Here is a 21,243-nt window from a genome sequence, read left to right as displayed (position 1 = left end):
GTCAATAGCAATGAACATTTAATATACTATAAATCCTTGATCCTGCATTGACAACAGGTGTAACACTGTATAAATTTGAAAGACAATTGAGTGTGTAACCTGTATGAACAGTTGCATATTGATATATATCAATGTTATAACTACTGGCAATCCACCTGGGCTCCCTGTTATACCCAGTAAACCCATGCTTGTCGTAAGAGGCGACGAAATGGATCGGGTGGTCATGCTCAGTGGATGAATGCATGTCCTAGAATCTCCGTTAAGAGGGCGGATGATCATAGCGTCGATCACTGGATTGTCTGATCCAGATACGATTAGTTACAGACGGTTGGTTGGTTGGCTAGTTGGCTGGTTGTTTAACGCCGCACTCAGCAATATTCCAGCTATATGACGGCGGTCTGTAAAAAATCGAGTCTGGACCAGACAATCCAGTGATTAATATCATGAGCATCGATCCACGCAATTGGGATCGATGACATACATCAACCAAGTCAGCGAGCCTGACCACCCGATCCCGTTAGTCGCCTTTTATGGCAAGCATGGGTTGCTGAAGATCTATTATACCCCGGAATCTTCACGGGTCACACGCAATAGGGATCGATGACATGCATCAACCAAGTCAGCGAGCCTGACCACCCGATCCCGTTAGTCGCCTTTTATGGCAAGCATGGGTTGCTGACGATCTATTCTACCCCGGATCTTCACGGGTCAGTTACAGGCGGCGTGATATAGCTGGGATACTACTAAGCGCGGCGTTAAGCAATAACCACACCGACTTGAAATAACTATAAAAAGACAGTATATATCTATTGCAGTACAGGAACACACACCAACGAACGTATTAATAATTTACTTTTCTTTAGACAAACGTGTTTATTATTTGTGAATCTCATTTCACTAAAAATAGATTGTGCTATCCTTGTGCCTTAATCCTGTTATCAAGCATGTTAAAAGTTCGTATGTTCTAAACATGATGTATTATATTCTTACACAGGGTGGGGATTCGAGGTTAGAATTGATTCCCATCAACCTATGCTAGTGGTAAGATGCAGCTTAATGGATAGGGTGGTCTGCAGGCTCAGTGATGTTTGTTTGTGTGTTGTGAGTCTGGACCAGACAATCCAGTGATTGATATCATGAGCATCGATCCACGCAATTGGGATCCGATGACATGCGGCGTAGGTAGTTACTCGTAATATTAGTTACCGGATCGTCTGGTACAGATGCGATTATTTGATTATTTGGAATATTGCTGATTACGGCCTACAATTTTATGCATTTTGGCCAGGTGTCATAGCTTTGCATTTAGGCTGTAAGTTGGCAGATTTGTTAAACTGTATAAGGTGTAAGTTTGCAGATTTTGTTCAACTGTATAAGGTGTAAGTTTACAGATTTTGTTAAACTGTATAAGGTGTGTTAGACCTAATTCAATCAAATCTACCTGTAATATAGTTTTAATGTTTCATTCAGCCGTACATAAATTTTAATTTCAATAGCATTTCGAAAAATCTGAAACCGATCTATTCATTTGAAAGCATGGTCCAACGGAATGTGCAGGCGTCGCTGTGGTATGGTAGAAGATGTGAATTCGAAAGTTTTTTCAAAGGCCTTAAGAAATTTCTTAGCCAGAGTATCATTTATAAGGCGATTATGAGGACAAGCGAGAGTATAGTTGGCTTTAATATCTTCAGACTATACGTGTGTGTATTGCAAAGTTTCTGCTGTCCTTAACATCTCCCAGTGTGTCGTGTCAGTTTCAACCACGTGAATTTCGTGCAGCGCGTGCACTACAGTCGCTCCGACTCACGGCGGACGGGAAACCTATGGTGATGCGGCCTTAGCCAGGTTATAAAACTTGGACAGACTGTAGACAGGTGCGTCAGTCAGCCAGTTAGATATATGGTAACCATGGAGATAGGAACGTTTGACAAGCAACACATGAATTTGATTGCCAGGGGTATGAAGTGACACAGTAGCTGGGTAGTCCTGTGAAATTTTCAGAACTGAATGCACCGAGATACTATTTCCTTCACTCTACACATACAAATGGCAGCCTCGGAATAAAGCAACTTTGTTCAAGCATGTTCTTTAATAAAACCGCAATTAATGATTGTGGACAAGGCACGGACTCGATCTGTTGTATTATGTAGCTAAAACTGAAAACAGTCTTGGAATATTATGTATAGCATGTTGATGCAAGTCATCAGACGGTGACAAATCCCCCAGGCCCCCACAAATTCGAAAGAAAAAGTCATCTGGCTGTTACTTTAAGTCCAACTTGATGAGCGAATATCTATCTAATCTGTCTGTCCTATACAAGATTGTGAGCTTTGTATTTCTACGTCAGGTACTCACCAATATGAACAAGTCAAGATCAAATTTGTTGCGTGTAAACAGAATAAAATATCAATTCAATGTAGAAAAAGGCACCATTTGACAAACTGGTTTTTGTGTGTGTAAAGTGTCATGAAAGAATACCTGTAAGTTTTAGAAACATGGTCCGGACAAACACACCACTATAAACAGTCAAAGTCAAACTTGTTGCCATGGCAACATATTTTTCAAAAATAATTCCTTCATAGCAAAAGGCACCACTTCAGCCATTGATTAATACATGTACCAAGTTTGGATGAAAAATGTCAGTCTAGGTTTTTAGTTCTGCTCCGGAAACACCTACCTCTGTTTCAGCTCAGTCTAACTTGTTAAAAATGGCAACAGAGGGAAATCAAAATTAGAAAATTTCTAAATAGCAAAAGGCACCACGTCAGCCCTTAGTTAATACATGTACCAGGTTTGGGTGAAAAGCCTTTCACAGTTGTCATGGTGTGCTCCGGAAACGACACCTACCCCTCCCTTTTGAGACTAAATCCAAATTGTTTCCATGGAAATCGGGAAAAATAAAAATGCCAAAAATCTGCAAATACTAAAAGGCACTATTTCAGGATCTGTTTGATATATCAACCACGCTTTGCTGTTCAAAAAATATCGGACGGTTTCTGAGTTGTGCTCCGGAAACGAAATCCACCACCCCCTCTTGAGACTAAGTACAAATTGTTTCCATGGAAATCGAGAAAAATAAAAATGCCAAAAATCTGTAAATAGCAAAAGGCACCACTTCAGGATCTGTTTGATATATCTACCATTTTTTTGTTGTTGAAAAATATTGAACAGTTTTAGAAAGGATGACCGGCGGTCGGACAATAAAATGTCAGTGCCAGTACCTTTGCACCTACCCAATCACAGTAAAGGCAAACAAAGGAATGAACAAATGAATCAATTCTAAACAATTGTAGTTACACTCAAAGTTGACTACAGTTCAAGGTTATGCTTGTCATAAGAGGCGACTAACGGGATCTGTCTGGCTCCATGACTTGGCTGATGCATATCGACCATCGTTTCCGAAAGATCAATGATATCAATCACTGGATTGTTTGGTCCGTCATAAAAGCATTCAATCTGAACACAACAGACCATGCATGGGGCGATTTTAGAGTATCATACATTGGGCCCCACCATAATTATATCATACGTCACTCCCACTTTCAGGACCGCCTCCATGGTCGAGTGAATAGAGCGTCTGATCTGGAGGACGAATGTCGGTGGTTAGATCACCTGGCCTGATACTGATACTAAGAGATGGTAAAAGATGACCAGTACTTATTGTTACCCTGTGTGCTGCATGCTCGCCATTAATGGGATAAAACAAGGACTGGTCGGCTCGGAGTCCGTATATTGTGTCTGAGGACCTGTGAACATCCGACTTAGAATGGCCTTCAGCAACCCATGCTTGCATTAAGAGGCGACTATGCTTGTCATAAGAGGCGACTTATAGGTGATCGGACCGTGAAGAAAAGGTCCGTGGTAGAATACGTCTTCAGCAACCCATATGCAAAAGGCGACTATGCTTGTCGTTAGTGGTAGCTAACGCGATCGGTTGGTCAGGCTCGGTGACTTGGTTGATGCATGTTATCGTATCCCATTTGCGTGGACTGATGCTCATGGTGTCAATCACTGGATTGTCTGGTCCACTCTCGATTATTTACAGGTGAGGTCAAGTCTATGACATTTAGCAAGTCTAGATTACTACAGTATCTAAAACTGATATATCCCACCTCTTCAAACCTCACTTTGGAGTCGAATAAAATTCAGTACACATCACGCACACAATTACACTTCACAGGTTTTCATTCTATGGGAAATTCCCGGTTTTGTGATAACATCCACTGCCATTTTAGGCAAAGCAGAATTACTGACAATTACCTCTGTAAATTAGGTACGTGAAAAATCACGCCATTTTTAAACATTACTAAGTCACAATTCACGGCGTTATTTACAGCATGTTCTGAAATTTAAATTTCGGATAATTACTGAGAGAAATTAATTTCAAAAAGAACATATTAGTGATCACGGGTATCTGTCGTTTATCAAATCACCCATGATCATTCCAAAACGTCGCCGATAACCCAAGAATCGTTAGAATGTTTTAGAAAATATGCAAACACGAACGCCGACGTAAACTTTGCGCCATACATATATTGGATAGTGTTTACAAAATCCCGTTTCACCTACGTCGAATTAAGAGACGCCTATAACATCACATATGTTTCACACTCAGCTATTATACATACATCCTTGAATGCTTTGGTCCTTGTCCTTGTCCTTGTCACCAACACCAAGTGTCCAGAAAAAATCAAGAAAAATAAATTAGGTTTGGAAACGAACGCTCTGCTCGGAGGAAAACTACACTTCTTAGAAATATAAACAAAGCAAAATTCAGATGTTACACAGTGTAGCATTTTCTCCTATTTTGAGCTATCCATTCGTCTATTCGTTGCATCCATTAGCGCACCATTTCAGACTATGCATGGGAAGAGAATCGTAGCACGAAGTAGGGACTTAAAAATATATACATTGCAATGATTTTGTAATTCTACAACAATTGTCAAAGTTTCCGTCCTGCGTGACGCCATGACTGACGCAAAATCACGCACAACCACATGGTATTTCTTGAAAAATATACAAACAAATCAAAGTACACAGATTCTCGGAATGTTTCTGCTTACTTACGTGTCACAACCTTCACTTTTCAGATTTTATGAAAATGTGCGTTAGAAAAACAACTCGGCAACCAGCAGGTAAACAAAGCTGTCACACACACATTCATGTAGTATCTAGTGGAAATTGTATGCATATTTCTCAATTTGTACTGTTTTTTTGTGTATGTTTGTTGTTTAACCCCGCACTCAGCAATGTTCCAGCTATATGATGGCAGTCTCTAAATACTCGAGTCTAGACCACACACACACACCAGTGATTGACATCATGAGCATTGATTCGCGCAATTGGGATAGGATGACATGCATCAACTAAAGGCGCCTCTTATGGTAGGCATGGGTTGCTGAAGATCTATTCTATATCTTCACGGGTCTCAATTTGTACTGAATCTCCATGCTTCAAACTGTGTCTGTAACATTAATACCAGGAACATGTATTATTTAGAAAATCTATGCTACGCTGAGAGAAAACAGTAATTAGCTTAGTGGTTCAGTAGATGTATAGCAAACCAAAACTCTTTTGGCACTTTAATTCATATCAAGGTCCTCATAAGTATTTAAAGTCGGATGTGAAGAACCAAAAGTTTCTTTTTTCTGTATTGGGTCAACATTTGGCTCCTGTTGTCTGCTCAGTTTCTGTCCACACCGGCTAACACAAGTCACGTTATGTCATATGGTATAATTTCTGAACATAATGCAGATCCCTTTTCCATTACACAATTAAAGCTAAAATTTGTGTTAACATAAATCCATTGTTCCTTTAAAGAAAATTATTGCATGTAAGTGCAACTCAGGCAAAGCAAGTCTGAGACAGAGGCTTTTTGATTGAAAATATTTCTTTAGTTTACTGTTTTTCAGGCCAAGATGAGATTTGACTTGATACCACTGATAGCTGGGTCACTGCCAAGGTTTCGAACGTGCACGGACAAAGGTAATGACGTCATGTTGTCAGCACCTTCAGGCCCTCTGTGAAAGATTTAGATCAAGATTTGCTCTGGGAGGTTTCAACCGGACTGGTTTCCTTCTCTGTGTGGCGCGACGAGTTCTTGGAACCAGTTTTAATAAGCTCCTCACATCGATGTATTTTCCCCTACACATTCAATAATGGTATCCATACCGCGGGTAGCATGCAAAGCAATGGAGCTTTTTCTGAAACGCAAGGAAAACTAGTTCCACGATATTGTTGCGCCCGAAACTTAGAGACGGGACCAAGCTTTCGTCCGTGTCCAGCGGCCAGCGCAGTAGTGCCATCCAACACGACCTTGAACTTTCTTGAACCAGAAAATGGCGACCAGGAAGTGAGTTTTGGAAGTGATCGTGATAGTGTTTGCTGTTTTATAAGCAAAATATGAAATGTCATGGGATACCTTATCAGCCCGTGGATACATAAGGTAGTATCTTCACTATTTATATTTTTAAAATATATTTTGAAAGTATAGAATAAGTTCTAGACACGGATCTAGCAAGACTTGAAATCGACTGCACCAACGGGCACTGGGTGCGGCCGAGGCAAGACATGCTCACTGGTGTCAATCCTCCCTCCTCTCAGGAAATAATGGAGCAATGTTCGTTAATATATTATGACCGCTAATTGTGAATGAACCGCATTCTTTTATCCATAGAGCCACGGTAAGTGTCTCCAGTGCGAATTGGATTGTTTTGTCTTTCTCAGAAAAAATCACTCCGGGAAGCTGAAACTCGGATGATCGCTCTAATATCGTCAGCCTGAAGTTTGTTCAAAAGATAAGCATGCTATCGTTAACCATTACCCGTATGTTATTTGTTCAGATAATTTAAATTTATTGATGTGGCCATTGACTTTGGTTTTGAAATAGCAGGTTTTGACAGTAATTAACCATGGTAACTTAAAATTGGCACAGAGACCATAATCTATTTTATGGTTTCTGCTTGCCTCAGTGATATCTCATGATCTTTAAAAATGTGTTGATTTTAAAAAAATTAACTGTGCACAGCAAGCAGTAACTTTGATATGATATGTAAAAGAACATAGTGATTGAGAGCTGTTATATAAGGACATGGCTCCATTATGACAGGCTCCGCTATCATGCATGATAGCAGAACTTCAAATTAAGACAAGAGATATTATTGGATGAAATGGCCGCGGATGTGGAGGTACTGGTGGACTGCAGAAATGAGCTTAACCCCTGTTAAGTGACCCCAACCGTTGCCAAGCAACCCATTTTGCTTACCAATGCAGTGCCCGCTGCCCTGCAACTACCGTTGCCAAGCAACCCATGTTGCTATGCAGCTAGCGCTGCCAGGCAAGTACCATTGCCAAACCATGAGCGAGGGCAACTATTGTTGCCAAGCTGACCATCTGCTGTAAAGCAGAATGGATAAATTGGTTCCTGCTGTAAAGCGGGCAACCCTGTCCTAAATAATTTATAATTTGGGATGTATCCCAAGACGCCAAATGTAACTTGTAATGCAGTCCACCAGCAGCCCGCCACAATTACATTTCTGCTTGTAGAATAATTTAGACATAAAAATGTTAAAAAATACACTTATATCTAGTACTTTAAGAAACATTTTCACAGAAACCACAGACCTAGAACTTTTGCTATGATGTGTAATTATGCAATGGGATTTATTTTTGACCCAAAATGTAAAGAAGTACCTTATTTTTTTATAAATTGATATTTTACCTAAATTAATTTTAACTTTTTCAGATCTTCCAAGAAGTTATAGGGATGCAGTGTGATTGCAGTGTGAGTGATATGGAGAAACACAAGGGGACTCAAAGCTGTTCATGCCAGTAAAAAATAACAATACACTTAACTTTTTTATCGGGGTATGACAAGGACACCTTGATTTTTATGCTTAATTTCGCAGCACGTTTACTTCTCAGAAACTGTGGTGCTGGTTTACATCAGTTGTTAATCATCATTCTATAAACTTCCTTTGACTTTGACCTTTGAGCTCTGACAACAAACCAACCACATGATTCGGTTTAGTTTGTGGTTCTGGCTCTATGACCATGACCTGTAAAAAGTGTGGACCAGACAATCCAGTGATTGACATTGTGAGCAAGGATCTACTCTGTTGCATACATTGACCTGACCACCTGGTCCATTCCGTTGGTTACAATGACCTGACCACCTGGTCCATTCCGTTGGTTACAATGACCTGACCACCTGGTCCATTCCGTTGGTTACAATGACCTGACCACCTGGTCCATTCCGTTGGTTACAATGACCTGACCACCTGGTCCACAGTGGTGGGAACAATGGTCTGACTAACCAGTTTCAACTGCTGGATACAATGACCTGACCATTTGACCCATTCTGTTGGTTACAATGACCTGACCATTTAACCCATTCTGTTGGTTACAATGACCTGACCACCTGGTCCATTCCGTTGGTTACAATGACCTGACCATCTGACCCATTCCGTTGATTACAATGACCTGACCATTTGACCCATTCTGTTGGTTACAATGACCTGACCATCTGACCCATTCCGTTGGTTACAATGACCTGACCATTTGACCCATTCTGTTGGTTACAATGACCTGACCATTTGACCCATTCTGTTGGTAACAAAGACCTGACCATCTGACCCATACTGCTCCTGCAAGGGGGTGGAATGTCCATGTTCGCCATCAGTAATCTGGCTCTTGTGTTTCCAATAGGTGTGTCTTGTACTGTAGACCCAAGGCAAGTCCTATGTTAGATGCTGCTGTGTTTTGTCCAGGATTGCCTGTCTTGATTCCTTTGCACAACTTCACATCAGGTGTGATGAAGTCACTCATGACACATTTCAATGTCATTTTCAAGCATGTATTATCTCTCCTTGGCTATCTGCAGGTGAGGCTTGTCATAGTCAGTAGATTTGAATGATGCGATCTCGGAGCTGTGTTCCATGCCTCGGCCATCTTTTCATTGTCATACACCCTCCATATCAGCTTTGCTTGACTCTTGTTTCAGGTCTTGCTTGCTGGCCGCAGTTTGACCCAACAGCCACACAGAAGTAGAGATGCAGTCACAGAGACAGCCATCCAACCTGGACTTGGTGACCAGTGAGAAGTCTTCAGCACTCATCCTGGTGACAGTCCTGGATATCTGGGGCGGAGAGGCACTTTCTGACTCTTCAGATCGAAAGGTGAGACCTTTGTTCCAGGCAGCGTGGCCCTTGCTGAACTGTGACTTGATTCTGTTGCCACTGACTTTCATCGTGATTGTTTTATTAGAAACTCTCAAGATCAACACATGTCTTGTGCCAGCAGTCCAAATTGCAATTGAGCTCTACACACAGTCTGATAATTTTGGGGTATTGGCTGATTGTCAGCTGAGAGTGGTCTCCCCTGGTGGCTCGCTGCACTTGATTGGCTGTACCACAGCCACCTGTGCAATGTATCAGTTTAATGAGTAAAGATAGGGCTTTTTTGGAATGAACATTTAATAGTTTTGATTTTTATTTTTGTTGAAAAATTTGAACTTTAGTTCAATTATTTTATAAAAACATGCATGTAAGTATTTAAAAATAGGCAAAAAAAATACAGGTTTAACCTGACTAATATTGTTGTTTGCTAGATGTTGGATCCAGGCTGATAATTTTGTGGTTTAAGTGGCAAGTGGCAGGTTGGTCAGCATGCAACAGGAGAACGGCCTATGACCAATATTAATTATGGTGGGCTGTCATGTCACTGTAGATAACAAAGAAGGAAAGTAATTATGGTCTGAGGTCTTGTGATCTGAGTGGCCATATAGATTATGTGTTCGTGTTAAATTGCAGCATAATCTCAGTGAGTTGACATAAAACTGGCATGAGTCTGGACTTTTACACACGCACGCACGCATGCATGCATGCCTCCCTCCCTCACCTCACCTCACCTCACCTCACTCCACCGCACCCTGCCCCACCTCACCTCACCTCACCAAACCACATCTCACCCACCTCACCTCACCCCATCCCACCTCACTCCACTGCACCCTGCCCCACCTCACCTCACCCCACCCCACCTCACTCCACCCCACCTCACTCCACTGCACCCTGCCCCACCTCACCTCACCTCACCTCACCTCACCCTACCACACAACAACATACCCCACCCCACTTCACCTCACCCCAACCCAGGGTGTCTTAAGGGTGTTGTTTCTCCGGAAATGGTCAACTGTTCAACTAGACAGTGTATAGTAACCAGACACATCATAGCATGGGTAGGTGTCGATTACAAGGTGTCTTAAGGATGGATTTGTGCAGTTTCTGGTTAAGGTAATTCTCTGGACATGAATGAAGTGTTCAGATTGGCTCTGTTCTCAGAGCATACTGAGTGAGTGAGTATGTTTTTACGCCGCTTTTAGCAATTTTCCAGAAATATCACGGCAGGGGACACCAGAAACGAACCCGGGTCTTCGGCCTGACGATCCAGCGCTTTAACCACCTGGCTACCCAACTGGCCCAATAGCAGATACATGACAGCATGGGTAGATTTAGATTACAGGGTGTCTTAAGGGTGCTTTGTGCTGTTTCTGGTTAAAGTCGTTATCTGGACGTGGGTCAAGTGGTCCAATAGACTGTGTTCTGTGACCAGATACATCATAGCATGGGTAGATTTAGATTACAGGGTGTCTTCGGGCTGTTTTTTGTTGTTTCTGGTTAAAGTCCTCCTCTTGAGATGGGTCAAGTGGTCAAATAGACTATGTATACTGACCAGATACATCATAGCATGGGTAGATTTAGATTACAGGGTGTCTTCGGGCTGTTTTTTGTTGTTTCTGGTTAAAGTCCTCCTCTTGAGATGGGTCAAGTGGTCAAATAGACTATGTATACTGACCAGATACATCATAGCATGGGTAGATTTAGATTACAGGGTGTCTTCGGGCTGTTTTTTGTTGTTTCTGGTTAAAGTCCTCCTCTTGAGATGGGTCAAGTGGTCAAATAGACTATGTATACTGACCAGATACATCATAGCATGGGTAGATTTAGATTACAGGGTGTCTTCGGGCTGTTTTTTGTTGTTTCTGGTTAAAGTCCTCCTCTTGAGATGGGTCAAGTGGTCAAATAGACTATGTATACTGACCAGATACATCATAGCATGGGTAGATTTAGATTACAGGGTGTCTTCGGGCTGTTTTTTGTTGTTTCTGGTTAAAGTCCTCCTCTTGAGATGGGTCAAGTGGTCAAATAGACTATGTATACTGACCAGATACATCATAGCATGGGTAGATTTAGATGACAGGGTGTCTTAGGGCTGTTTTTTGTTGTTTCTGGTTAAAGTCCTCCTCTTGAGATGGGTCAAGTGGTCAAATAGACTATGTATACTGACCAGATACATCATAGCACGGGTAGATTTAGATGACAGGGTGTCTTGAGGGTGTTTTGTGTTGTTTCTGGTTAAAGTCCTCCTCTTGAGATGGGTCAAGTTGTCAAATAGACTATGTATACTCACCAGATACATCATAGCATGGGTAGATTTAGATAACAGGGTGTCTTAGGGGTGTTTTGTGTTGTTTCTGGTTAAAGTCCTCCTCTTGAGATGGGTCAAGGGGTCAAATAGAGTATGTATTCTGACCAGATACATCATAGCATGGGTAGATTTAGATTACAGGGTGTCTTGAGGGTGTTGGATGTAGCTTCAGGTTCAGGCATCCTGATAATATCTAGGAGATAAATCAGGGAATATCAGAGCTTCATCACTCGCTCACTCACACTCACACGCTCACTCACACGCTCACTCACTCACTCACACGCTCACTCACTCACTCGACGCTCACTCACACGCTCACTCACTCACACGCTCACTCACTCACTCACACGCTCACTCACTCACTCGACACTCACACGCTCACTCACTCACATGCTCACTCACTCACTCACATGCTCACTCACACGCTCACTCACTCACTCACACGCTCACTCACTCACTCGACACTCACACGCTCACTCACTCACATGCTCACTCACACGCTCACTCACTCACACGCTCACTCACTCACTCACACGCTCACTCACACGCTCACTCACTCACTCACACGCTCACTCACTCACTCACACGCTCACTCACTCACTCGACGCTCACTCACACGCTCACTCACTCACACGCTCACTCACTCACTCACACGCTCACTCACTCACTCGACACTCACACGCTCACTCACTCACATGCTCACTCACTCACATGCTCACTCACTCACATGCTCACTCACACGCTCACTCACTCACTCACACGCTCACTCACTCACACGCTCACTCACTCACACGCTCACTCACTCACTCGACACTCACACGTTCACTCACTCACTCACACGCTCACTCACTCACTCGACACTCACACGCTCACTCACTCACATGCTCACTCACTCACATGCTCACTCACACGCTCACTCACTCACTCACACGCTCACTCACTCACACGCTCACTCACTCACACGCTCACTCACTCACTCGACACTCACACGCTCACTCACTCACTCACACGCTCACTCACTCACTCACACGCTCACTCACTCACTCGACACTCACACGCTCACTCACTCACATGCTCACTCACTCACATGCTCACTCACTCACATGCTCACTCACACGCTCACTCACTCACTCACACGCTCACTCACTCACACGCTCACTCACTCACATGCTCACTCACACGCTCGCTCACTCACTCACACGCTCACTCACTCACACGCTCACTCACTCACACGCTCACTCACTCACATGCTCACTCACACGCTCACTCACTCACACGCTCACTCACTCACACGCTCACTCACTCACACGCTCACTCACTCACATGCTCACTCACTCACACGCTCACTCACTCACACGCTCACTCACTCACACGCTCACTCACACGCTCACTCACTCACACGCTCACTCACTCACTCACTCGATGCTCACTCACACGCTCACTCACTCACTCACACGTTCACTCACTCACTCACATGCTCACTCACTCACTCACTCACTCACTCACTCACTCACTCTCTGGACATGGGTCAAGTGGTAAAAAAAACTCTGATCAGACACAACATATCATGGGTAGATATGGCCTAACTTTGGTTGCTGGTGATTTATAGCCCATTTTTATATTGTATTGTTGAATAATGATGTATTCTTTTGAATATTCTAAACTAGTTTTAAAATCGAAACTGTGATACTCTAGTTATTATACTGTTCATCGTTGACAGCTTTTTATACAATCTTGATGTAATTATTATAAATGTTTCGTCACGATATGGCTGAAATACTGCCGATGTGACGTTAAATTTTACTCACTCATTCACGGGTTGATATAAATTACAGGTTGTCTTAAGGGTGGTTTATGGTGTTTCTGGTTAAAGTCATTCTCTGGACATGGATCATGTGGTCAAATAGACTGCTTTTTAGTGATGTGAGGTGAAAGTGGGGTTTAACATCATGTTCAAGATTATTGCACTTATATAGAAACATGCATGGTTGTTTGTGTGTGGCTGCTTGTACCAGTCTGAACTTATGCCAATTTTATTGTGGTATCCCACTGAGATACCATTTCACACTTTAACATGAATACGCAACTCAGACACAGTATACTGACTCCAAGAGGACCAGTCCTTGTTTTAGCCCCTTATTGCCTAACAACAGGCAGGGTAACAACAAGTACCATTCTTTAATGTCCTTGGTATGACATGTTTCATATCAAACTCCCAGCCTTTCACCCTCTTGGCAGACGCCCATCCACCAGACCACGGAGGCGGTTCTGTTGTTTAGTGGTCAGATACATCATAGCATGAGTAGATTTAGATTACAGGGTGTCTTAAGGGTGGTTTGTGGTGTTTATAGTTAAAGTCATATAGTTTCACCCTTCGGGCAGACGCCCATCCACCAGACCACGGAGGCGGTTCTGTTGTTTAGTGGTCAGATACATCACAGCATGAGTAGATTTAGATTACAGGGAGTCTTAAGGGTGGTTTGTGGTGTTTATAGTTAAAGTCATATAGTTTCACCCTTCGGGCAGACGCTCTATCCACCAGCCCACGGAGGCGGTTTTGTTGTTTAGTGGTCAGATACATCACAGCATGAGTAGATTTAGATTACAGGGAGTCTTAAGGGTGGTTTGTGGTGTTTATAGTTAAAGTCATATAGTTTCACCCTTTGGGCAGACGCCCATCCACCAGACCACGGAGGCGGTTCTGTTGTTTAGTGGTCAGATACATCACAGCATGAGTAGATTTAGATTACAGGGTGTCTTAACTGTTGGCCAGTAGACCAGCAAAGATGTCATGACTCTCCAGACACCATAGGCCGGCCTACCAGCCAGCGTGTATACAAGTAAACTACGAATAAGTATACATCCTATACTCGCGTTAACAAGTCATGTGACTACAGGAAACAAGAGTTGGTGTATTATGGGGTGTTTATTTTGAAAGTTTCTTTAGATAGCTGAATTTTCGGAAAGTAAACTTTGCGTTGCGATTTGACTTGGAACACTCGTGTGTTATGACTGCGAGTCATGATTCAGATAGCGATGAGATGTCAGACAATGATTTTATTGAAGATGTTCGCGGTTTTGATATGCTTGAACTAAATCCTGAGGATGAACGGGAAATACGCAAACTTTTGCTCTTGATGTCATATAGCTGAGTGCAGTGTTCAACAACAAACAAACAAGATAAATATATGTATGTGTGTTGGTTGATGCATATCATTGTATTCCAAGTGCTTAAATCAATGCTCTTGATGTCGATCACTGGATTGTCTGGTCCCGACTTGATTATTTACAGATCACTGTCATATAGCTGGAATATTGCTGTTTGTAGCATCAACAAACTAACAAACAATCCAAACAATCCCCCCTTCTATCAGGGGTGGCATGTATTTTAATATAGTTCTACTCAAACTTATCTCAAATACAAAACCAATAGAACCAAATAAGTCATCAAAGTGTTATTAATTTTTGTTTAATTTTCATGTTAGGTGAAGAATAATCAAAGGGAGATAATCCACTCATTCAACACCTGTCAGTCCACCTCCTACTGTCAACTGTGCTATCTGGTGTTTGAAAACATATTAGTTCGCTGTCTGTGTATGATATTGGATAGTTAAGTGATTTATTTCAGCCTTTTGTATTTTGTCCTCTCTTTTTTTCACTTGTCTCGTTAACCAAAGTTAACGAGATGATATTTTTTGGGTGTTGCTGCTGCAAAATATGAACTTTTATTATTCTAGGTTCAAATAATACATTCATATAACTCAAAGGCATTCATATTTCAACTATTCAACAAGAAAAACTGTAAAAATCCTTTGTTATATTTTCAGGTGAAGAATACAGCCACATCCAAGGGAGATAATCCACTTTCATTGCACCTGCCAATCAAGCTTCTTCAGTAACCTATGCTGTCTAGTGATGTAAATATAATTAAATCCTATTGTCTTTGTATGCTACATGATAACATTCTAATTTGTTTCAACCTTTTGTGTTATTTCTCACATTTACTTACCTTGGCTAACCAGTTTACCTGGCCTAACGAGTATACCTCAAGTAGGCAGCAGCAGCAGCCATTACACACCTGTTCTGTTGTTCCACTGAAAAATATAACACAACAAGGTTAAATAGAAGTCATGTTTCCGAAATCAAACCTGTATTATTTGACAAATATTTTATTTATTGTTTCATGTGAAGCATTTCCACACCACCAGTTCTCACCTGTGCAACGCCTGGGTCACCTACTTTCCTCCATCTTCCCAAGGCAAGGGAATTAGGCAAGGCAAGGGACTATAAAAGTCCTGTTTCCACCCTTACCGAATTACGTTGGAATTTCATGGCTCGATCCTAGCACCACCAGTGGCAATCACGTGTTATGGCCCTTCGATGTCCATCCAACTGACCAGTCAGTTTCCACCTCCCTCTCATATCACTTCCATTTGCTCCAAACAATATGGTGGCGCATAGTCAAGATGATCTGACTTCCTATTTTGTTACATTGTCTGTTTTTCACTGATTGTTCACCTGTGAATACCTTTAATTAAAGAATGGTAGAAATTAAAACATTTTTTCATGAATTTTCAAGTGCTACACAATCTGGGCATTGCAGTGATAGGTAGCTTGTTGGTATTGCCACAAACATGAATGTACCAGAACAGTTTAAAGAAACAGGAATACTTTTCTTCACCAAGTCTCTGGGAACTTGGTGTGCAGGCGTTCAATGGCTGTAGGAACTTGATGTACCAAGGGAAATAACTCTGGTTGGCTTGTGTTGAAAGAGTTCAGGGTGTTTGTGCTGTGTCTGGTTCTACTACACTTAATCAGAATCAGTTGTGCCTGAGGCTACCTACCTACCTACCTACCTACCTACCTACCTACGTAAGAATAGCACTTTGAGCATGCCCCTGAGTGGTGTGGAAATATGTGCAATATAAATGGTCATTATTATTATTATTATTGTACATTAGAGTGTAATGGTATGGACTTTTATTAGATCGAACACTTGAGTCTTGTCATACTATCTCTTGGCTCAAGTATCATGTGTTGTACATTTTAGTGTTATCATGTGGACTTTTATAAGCTGAGCCTACTAGACTGAACAGCACATCACTTGATGCGGGCTTGGGGCCAGTGGCTAAAGTTGCAGACTGTGCATTTAGCTTCAATCTTGCTCTTAATCTACCTGCAGGGAACTCTCTTTGTTACAAAGTTTGAGATTTAAAACTTTGTACATGTGTCAACTGTTTGTGTAATTCTGTTGGAACCAAACGTCTGAAGACGTGACAAAAACCTGTAAGTCAGCGGGGAAGGTGGCATTCTGTGGTCACAATAAAGTCCTTTGATTGATTCCTCACGTATTAGGTCGCCTTGTTATTCCCCCCGGCATGTAATGGGGGGTTAATATAGTCGATGTCTTGTCTGTCTGTCCATCTGTCAGCCCTTCTGTCTGTCCGTCCATCTGTAATTATTTCATTTCTGGAGCACAACTCAAAAACCATTCAATATTTTACAACAAAACTTGGCAGATATATCAAACAGATCCTGAAATGGTGCCTTTTAATGTTTATGGATTTTGGGCAGTTTTTTAGTTTTTCTCGATTTCCATGGAAACAGTTTGGACTTTGTCTCTAAAGGTGGGATGAATTTTGTTTCTGAAAGCTGTCCAATATTTTTCAACAAAACTTGCCGGATGTATCAAACAGATCCTGAAGTGATGCCTTTTCCTGTTTGTGGATATTTGGTGTTTTTAATTTTCTCGATTTCCATGGAAACAATTTAGACTTAGTCTCAAAAAGGGTCGGGGTCAGTGTCGTTTCCAGAGCAGAATTTTAAAACTGTAAAAGAATTTTCTTCCAATCTGCTACATGTATTACATATTAGTTGAAGTGGTGCCTCTTGCTATTTAGAAAATTTTCAAAATTTGATTTTTCCCAGTTTCCTGTGGAAACAAGTTAAACTTAGCTGAAAAGGAGGCTGGTGTCATTTCTGGAGCAGAACTAAAAAGCTTTTCAACATTTTTAATCCAAACTGGGTACATTTATTAATCAAGGGCTAAGGTGGTGCCTTTTGCTATTTTATAGGAAATTAAAACATATTAATTTTTCCTGTTTACATGGCAACAAGTTTAACTTTGACTCAGTTCATAGTGGTGTGTTTGTCCGGACCATATCTCTAAAACTAATAGGTATTCTTTCTTGAAACTGCACACACAGAGACCAGGTTGCCAAATGGTGCCATTTGCTACTTATGGGTGTTTAGAATTTAGATCTTTTTCTGTTTCCATGGCAACAACTTTGACTTTGACTCTGTTCATAGTGGTGTGAACCTGACACAGAAATTCAAAGTTCCGAATCCCATGGGACATTGATGGTACATTGATGGTACATTGCTGGTACATTGATAGGACATGGCTAGGACATTGATGGGACATTGATGGGACATTGATGGGACATTGATGGGACATTGCTGAGACATTGCTGGTACATTGATGGGACATTGCTGGGGCATTGCTGGGACATGGCTAGGACATTGCTGGTTCATTGATGGGACATCGCTTGGACATTGCTGGAACATGGCTAGGACATTGCTGGTACATCGCTTGGACATTGCTTGGACATTAATGGTACATCAATGGAACATTGCTGGGACCATGCTGTGACATTGCTGGAACATTGCTGGGACATGGCTGGGACATTGTTGGGACATTGCTGGTACATTGATGGGACATGGCTGGGACATTGCTGAGACATTGCTGGTACATTGATTGGACATTGATGGGACATTGATTGGACATTGATGGGACATGGCTGGGACATCACTGGGACATTGATGGGACATTGCTGAGACATTGCTGGTACATTGATGGGACATGGATGGTACATTGATGGGACATCGCTGGGACATGGCTGGGACATTGATGGTACATTGATGGGACATCGCTTGGACATTGCTGGAACATGGCTAGGACATTGCTGGTATATCACTTGGACATTGCTTGGACATGAATGGTACATTAATGGAACATTGCTGGAACATTGCTTGGACATTGCATGGACAAGTGACATAAAGTCATACTCACTCACGGAGATCTAGTTTTTCAGGAGCTGTGAACATTTGGTTCTTAGCTGAACTTGGAGGGAATCATCTGAAGTGCTTTTATATGGCACTGAAGTCTACCAATACCATGGTGGAATTAATGGATTGAAAACAATCAGTTTGTCTATTTAAGATTCAAATTCTGCCCAGTTTGTGTTCAGCACAGAAGTTATATAGGACTGTCTTGTTATTTTTCTGTTCCCCTGAAGATTTTCACACTATGGTGTAGTGTGGTGCTGGGAGGATTTTGAGTGAATGTCAAGGTCAACAGAGGTCATCATGCCAAATGGGTGGGATTGTGTCTCATGCTATCTGTCATTGGTTTGCCTTATCCTAGGATATTGAGCACTCACTCACACACCCACTCACCCCTTCACTGACCTTACACCCCCCATCCATCCATTCACTCACCTACACCCCATCCACTCACCCATTCACTCACCTACCCACCCATCCCTTAACTCACCCACCCACCCATCCACCCGCCCCTTCACTCACCCACCCACCCATTCACTCACCTACCCTCACTTACCCATCCAACCACTCATTCACCCCTTCACTCACCCACCTACCCCTTCAACCCCTCATCAACCCACTCGCCCATTTACCCATTCACCCATCCCTTCACTCTCCTCATCACCCACCAACTCACCCATTCATTCACCCACTCACTCACCAACCCACTCATTCACCCACCCATGCATTCATCCCTTTATTTGGGGGGTCAGGCTCTCTGACTTGGTTGATGATGTCATCGTTTCCCAATTGCGTGGATTGATGCTCATGATGTCAATCACTGGATTGTCTGGTCCAGACTTGATTATTTACAGACCGCCGTCATATAGCTGGAATATTGCTGAGTGCGGTGTTAAACAAACAACAAACAAACCAGGGTGAGTGGATGGGTGATTGTTCCCCTGGATAGATGGGTGATTGTTCACAGATGTATGATTGTTTACCTGGGAGGATGGGTGATTGTTTACCTGGGTAGATGGGTGAATGTTTACCTGGGTAGATGGGTGATTGTTTACCTGGGTAGATGGGTGAATGTTTACCTGGGTAGATGGGGTGATTGTTTACCTGGGTGGATGGGTGATTGTTTATCTGTGTGGAGGGGTGATTGTTTACCTGGGTAGATGGGTGATTGTTTACCTGGGTAGATGGGTGATTGTTTACCTGGGTAGATGGGTGATTGTTTATCTGTGTGGATGGGTGAATGTTTACCTGGGTGGATGGGTGATTGTTTACCTGGGTAGATGGGGTGATTGTTTACCTGGGTAGATGGGTGATTGTTTACCTGGGTAGATTGGTGATTGTTTACCTGGGTAGATGGATGTTTGTTCACCAAGGTGGATGGTCTCAATAGGTCAAAGTTCATTTGGAGACAATAGTAATTTCTTGACAAGATTCAAGTGTACCAACAAACTGAGAATTTGTTTGTTTTTCTTCATCCGACTTTTTCAATTTGTTCCATATCCCCAAAAAAGAACCCTTGATTTCTTGAATGAGACTGAATTCATAATTGAACTGAGGTCCATGGATGCCTGAAAATTTGTCCTCATCTCCGATGGTCAACAGTTCTGACTCTATGACCAATTAGACAAGGGCGGCGACATGTTTGTAGTACCTACCTGACCTTTTTGCACCTAGAAACCTGCGTATTTATCTGTAGGATAGTTTTTATCTGTCGTCTTTATCCTGCTGAGTAAGCTGTCAAAGCTGCAGTGCTGTCAATGTGACTGGTTATGAAAATAGTTCCTGTCTATCAGATCATGACGTCCTGTGTGTAGTCACCTCTCATATACCAGGGGGGTTTCATTACTCAAGAATCACACACAAACTCAGGCCTCAAAGTTGACACTAAAATGGTCGTCAATTCGACCTAAATTTCAATTTGTCTACTGACAAAAAATTTCCACTAAGATACAATTTCAAGACTAGTGCTATGACTTGTACATGTTATAATAGTTATTTGATAAAAGATCATTTCAAATGCTTTTGGCTACCTACAATATTGGCTTGACTTCACCACTGGCTACCTGGTAAAAAATGCTTGTAGCCTAATGGCTACTTGGTAGAAATTTAAACTTTGAGGTCTGGTGCTGATTGTCCAGAACAGTTTTACATGCCCTTTGGAGTGTTCAAATTAAGCATGAAAGTCAAGGGGTCTTTGTCATAACCCTAATGGTCATATAACATTTTTCCATACTGATATGTGTGCATTTTATAAGAATGATTATGCACAGTATGTGTTGACAGGTGTTAATATGTATACATATTCTAAAAACTTGTGAAAACTGTACTGGAGCCCGCCTGGCCCTGAAATACAATAAACTTCTGTTATTCTGTTATTCAGTATATATTGAAGAAGAGCAACAAGGTCTAAGTTTCAAATTCTCATTTCAGGTCTTGCCTGATGACACAGCTCCATGCCTGTGAACTCCCAATGTTGTGCTGTGGCATGGCATGCTGTCCTGTGGTCGTGCCGTGCTGTGGCCGTGCCGTGCTGTGCCGTGCTGTGTCACACAATATGTCTAGATGTAACAAGTCTGTCCCAGACTGGGTAGGCTCCCCTTTTAGAGTCTTGGGGTGAGGGAACCAGGGCAGGGTACAATGCCCCTTTTAGAGTCTTGGGGGTAGGGAACCAGGGATAGGGTACAATGCCCCTTT

At 42.2% G+C, this 21,243-nt stretch overlaps 1 long non-coding RNA gene across 2 annotated transcripts; it reads left to right on the top strand.

Moving 5' to 3' along the window:
* The first annotated feature begins 6,208 nt into the window (after positions 1-6,208).
* Positions 6,209-17,332, top strand: LOC125377512. Of its 2 annotated transcripts, XR_007219670.1 has the most exons (5): positions 6,209-6,445; positions 7,745-7,783; positions 9,002-9,176; positions 15,312-15,401; positions 15,676-17,332. It is a non-coding gene; the product is annotated as an uncharacterized LOC125377512 (long non-coding RNA). The 2 variants fall into 2 exon arrangements; XR_007219669.1 differs by lacking the exon at positions 7,745-7,783 and having other exon boundaries at positions 6,217-6,445; positions 15,676-17,328.
* Positions 17,333-21,243: the final 3,911 nt, after the last annotated feature.

Source organism: Haliotis rufescens, unplaced genomic scaffold (genome assembly GCF_023055435.1).
Source record: "Haliotis rufescens isolate VD_foot unplaced genomic scaffold, xgHalRufe1.0.p SCAF_9, whole genome shotgun sequence".
In the NCBI taxonomy this organism is placed as follows: domain Eukaryota; kingdom Metazoa; phylum Mollusca; class Gastropoda; order Lepetellida; family Haliotidae; genus Haliotis; species Haliotis rufescens.
Note: the sequence above shows the minus strand (reverse complement) of the source record. Positions and strands in the feature narration are given on the sequence as shown.